The 5,000-nt window shown below is 36.9% G+C and overlaps 1 protein-coding gene across 1 annotated transcript in view; it reads left to right on the forward strand.

Moving 5' to 3' along the window:
* LOC137652734 (cell adhesion molecule Dscam2-like) overlaps positions 1 to 5,000 on the forward strand; it is an 80,051-nt gene that overhangs the window by 9,932 nt on the left and 65,119 nt on the right. The window lies entirely within an intron of this gene.

The raw sequence follows: 5,000 nt of genomic DNA on the forward strand, positions 1-5,000 counted from the left end.
AAGAAATATTTTAGGACAGATTGCCGATCATATGGTTCTAGCAAAGCTACTAATATAAAAGTTTATATTCTTTTGTTATATTTGTTACCAAGCGTTCACCTGGGCTCCACAAGGAAGACCCAGGCCTACATGGCTGAGGACTATGAAGTGCGAAGTAGGAGATAGTGAGTTGGGGCTCCTGGAATTATAGCATTCTGCTTTTCCAAGTAGTTTGTAGCTCAGCAAGTAATAATAATAATAATAATAATAATAATAATAATAATAATAATAATAAAGGCGGTCTTATGAAGGGCTGCATCTTTGTTATATTCGGAATATGGTTATAATAAAAAAAATGTCATCATTTTAATCATCCCCTCTTGAGCAGTGAGGCGATGTTAAACGTCTCTCTCTCTCTCTCTCTCTCTCTCTCTCCTCTCTCTCTCTCTCTCTCTCTCTCTCTCTCTCAAGATAGAGACAACTGGCGGAACCGAGGCCCTTTGCGTAATAGGCGTAGGAGGAGATGATGATGATATTTGTTATATTTTATCATATCTATTCTTTTGTTTAAACAAAATTACAATTTATCAAATGTGGAATTTTCAATGAGGACGTCTTATTATCAATTTTTTTTTTATATTAAAATATTAAAATCTGTTTGTAGAAGGGAAATTCAGATAGAAGTCATTCTATTGCTATTAGCATAGAATCTATTTTTTTTTTATATAGCTGTTAGTAAAGAATGTATCATTCTCATATAGCTGTTAGTATAGAATTACCACGTTGTCGTATTGCTGTTAGTATAGGGTGTATTATTCTCATATTACTGTTAGCATATAATGTATTGTTCTGGTATTGCTGTTAGTATAGAATATTCTTTTTGTATAGCAGTTTGTATAGAATGTATCATTCTCTTATTGCTGTTAGTATAGAATTCAACGTTCTCGTATTGCTGTTAGTGTAGGGTGTATTATTCTCATATTGTGGTTAGTATAGAACGTATAAATTCTGGTATTGCTGTTAGTATAGTATCTATTGTTTTTATATAGCTGTTAGTATAGAATACATCGTTCTCGTATTTGTGTTACTATAGATTCCATCTTTTTCGTATTGCTCTTAGTGAAGAATCTCATTCTCTTACTGCTGTTTGTAGAGAATCTATCGTTCTATTGCAACTTAGTTATAATTCACTAGCGAGGTTTGAAAATATTTTTATCTATGTTTTCTCCTGGGGACAAAACATCATATCTCTTGCACTTATGTAGCCCATATCAGGCGTGGTAACTTCAACAAATATGTTATATATTTATGATCTTTTTTTTCACAATCAAAACTAACTCTCCTACATTTCCTTATTGTTTGAAATCCTTTGATAAAGGTAAAGGTGTATGGTTCCAATTTCTATTTCATTAGAATAGATGCTCACCAGAACGTCAGCTGGGCAAGCTCAACCCCCCCAATGTGGTGCCCAACCACAGCAGTGGCTTCCCCAGTAAGCAGATCAAACTCACTGTCCCGGGCTAGGATCGATCTGCCGTCATGGGAATGCTAGGCGAACCCGTTACTACCGTACTAGCCAGTAGAAAAATCACTTTCTCTTTCTAAGAACTTTGAGATCATCTCATGGAAAAACAATACACAGCAGTGGCCTCCCCAGTAAACAGCTTAAACTCACGGTCCCGTGCTAGGATCGATCTGCTGCCATACCAATGCTAGGCGAACACGTTACCACTGTACTAGCCAGTACAAAAAATCTCATTTCCTTTCAAAGAACTTTGAGGTTATCTCACGGAAAAAACAGTACACGAGAAACCAAACTTTAATTTTTTTATCTCTCGCCTCTCTTAGATTATCACTCCCCAGACTCAGTCTTGGCTCAGTCACGAGAAAGCAATAAAAGAGGAAAGAATCTTCTTCCTCCTCCTCGTCTCTCAAAGGCGTCGTAAAAGGGCGTTATAATTCATTTCTCCCGTGTGAGGAAGGGGGAAGCCAAACGAACGGCGTTTTGGAAGGCTTAGCGTCGGAAAACTTCCCCAGCGCGTTTTGCAACACCGGCCGCCCATAAAGGGATGTTAGAGAGCCCCTAACGTCAGCAAAAGAAGGAGGTCTCGCCTTGAGTATCTCAGGAGGCGATGACTGCCAAGATGGTGTTACGAAAGGGAGTCTTAAGAAGGGCTGCATCTTTGTTATATTCAGCGCGCGAATGTGGTTATAATAAAAAAAAAAAGTCATCGTTTTGATTTTAATGTTGATGCTCTTCTTAAAATATTTTTTTCCTTGTTTCCTTTCCTCACTGGGCTATTTTCCCTGTTGGGGACCCTGGGATTATAGCATTCTGCTTTACCAACTAGGGTTGCTTTTATAGTTTATATAGAAAATATTTATTTGAATATTGTTACTGTTCTTAAAATATTTTTTTCCTGGTTTCCTTTCCTCACAGGGCTATTTTCCCTGTTGGGGCCCCTGGGCTTATAGCATCCTGCTTTACCAACTAGGGTTGCTTTTATAGTTTATATAGAAAATACTTATTTTAATGTTGTTACTGTTCTCAAAGTATTTAATTTTTTCTTGTATACTTTCCTCACTGGGCTATTTTCCCTGTTGGGGCTCCTGGGATTATAGCATTATGCTTTTCCAAGTAGTTTGTAGCTCAGCAAGTAATAATAATAATAATAATAATAATAATAATAATAATAATAATAAAGGCGGTCTTAAGAAGGGCTGCATCTTTGTTATATTCGGAATATGGTTATGATAAAAAAAATGTCATCATTTTAATCATCCCCTCTTGAGCAGTGAGGCGATGTCAAACGTCTCTCTCTCTCTCTCTCTCTCTCTCTCTCTCTCTCTCTCTCTCTCTCTCTCTCTCTCTCTCTCTCTCTCTCTCTCTGTTTTCTTTGGTAAGCTATCGTTTTATTGATCCTACCTGATAACAGAGAAAATCACATAGATTATACCTTATTATTATTATTATTATTATTATTATTATTATTATTATTATTATTATTTTTATTATTATTATTATTATTATTATTACTTGCTAAGGTCCAACCCTAGTTGGAAAAGCAGGATGCTATAAGCCCAGGGGCTCCAACAGGGAAAATAGCCCAGTGAGGAAAGGAAACAAAGAAAAATAAAATATTTTAAGAACAACAACACTAAAATAAATATCCTATATAAACTATAAAACTTTAACAAAACAAGAGGAAGAAAAATAAGATAGAATAGTGTGCCCCATTGTACCCTCAAGCAAGAGAACTCTTGCAATAGTGGTAGTCTATAAGTCTACTAGCTGACTATGTTTAAGAAGCTGACCATATATACAGTAAATATGATTAACACCCAAGTCCGTTATCCATCAAGCCAGGACCAGGGAGGGCCAGGCAATGGCTGCTGATGATTCAGTAGGTAGACCTATAGACTCCCCACATCAAGACAGAACCAGAGAGGGCCAGGGAATGGCTACCATTGACTCGGAAAATAGACTTATAGGTTCCCCAAAATATTCACCAGTAGCTCCTCTACTAGAAATTATCGAGCCTGAACGTGTCTCGAACTCCCTTTAACAGATTGGGAGACATGTACGTATCCAATAGGTATATTTTCTGTGACTTTACGTCATGTCTTTTATCAGGTTGGATCGATAAAACGATAGCTTACCAAAGAAAACTGTGTGAGAGAGAGAGAGAGAGAGAGAGAGAGAGAGAGAGAGAGAGAGAGAGAGAGAGAGAGAGGGAGAGAGAGAGGAGAGTCGTTCGAAATGGACCTTTGATCTCGATGTGGAGTTCAAATGATAACGGCAAAAGTCAACTTTGAAATCATTTTTACTTTTTTTTATGATGAAAAACGTATTACATTGTCTATTTATAAACACGTTTTGCACCTGAAATAAAAAAGTTCTTTAGAAGTCAACTAATTGTATGTTACAGATGTTCTTTATATTCTATACTATATTTATACGTTTCAGTAATCATTATTTGTTCCATTTGTAATACAGGCATTCACTTTGTCAAAGTGAAGTGTGAATGTGGCAAGGATACGAAATCGAAAATAGAGGTAGTTGAAACGATGGATATTAATTGCTAGCTTAGTAAGGGTTTGACCAACTACGTAGATTTTGAAAAAAATAGACATTTGTTACGTCAACCAACAAAGTTGGAAGAAGGTTATGTTTTACACACTGTGTGTTTGTAATTTGTGTGGTTGTGTTTGTATGTGAACGGCTTCATGGCCATAATTTTAATTGTAGAGTAACGAAACTTGCAGGGATTAACTGCTATGTAAAAAGATGGAAATTAATACATTCTTGAAGGTCAAGGTCAAAGGTCAACGCCACGGTCAAACAAAATGTCCAATTCAAGTAATCAGACATAAGTTTGGACATTGTTGTCACAGAGACTTTCAACTTGCTTCATATTTGAGTGTATAAAAATCCACGCCAACATGTGAAGGTCAAATTGTCGAGCAAAAGGCCGAGAAATAAAGTGCCGCAGCGGAAGGCAGCGCTCATGAATCTCATGACAGTCACATTTTTAGCCGGACTTTTGAGGAGCAGGGTACTCAGTCCTAATATACACTGTCATTCCCCTTACCCAAATAAGTGCATCATATAGGGTTCTAAATCCTAATATACACCGTCATTCCCCTTGCCCAATGAGAGTATCATATAGGGTTCGAAATACTAATATTCACTGTTATTCCCCTTACCCAATGAGTGCATCATACAGGGTTCTAAATCCTAATATACACCGTCAATCCCTTAGCCCACATAACATCATATAGGGTTCTATATCCTAATATACACCGTCATTCACCTCACCCAATGAGAGCATCATATAGGGTTCTAAGTACTATTATACACTGTTATTCCCCTTACCCAATGAGTGCATCATACAGGGTTCTAAATCCTAATATACACCGTCAACCCCTTAGCCCACATAACATCATATAGGGTTCTATATCCTAATATACACCGTAAATTCCCTCACCCAATGAGTGCATCATACAGGGTTCTAAATCCT

This window comes from Palaemon carinicauda, chromosome 14, assembly GCF_036898095.1.
Source record: "Palaemon carinicauda isolate YSFRI2023 chromosome 14, ASM3689809v2, whole genome shotgun sequence".
In the NCBI taxonomy this organism is placed as follows: Eukaryota; Metazoa; Arthropoda; class Malacostraca; order Decapoda; family Palaemonidae; genus Palaemon; species Palaemon carinicauda.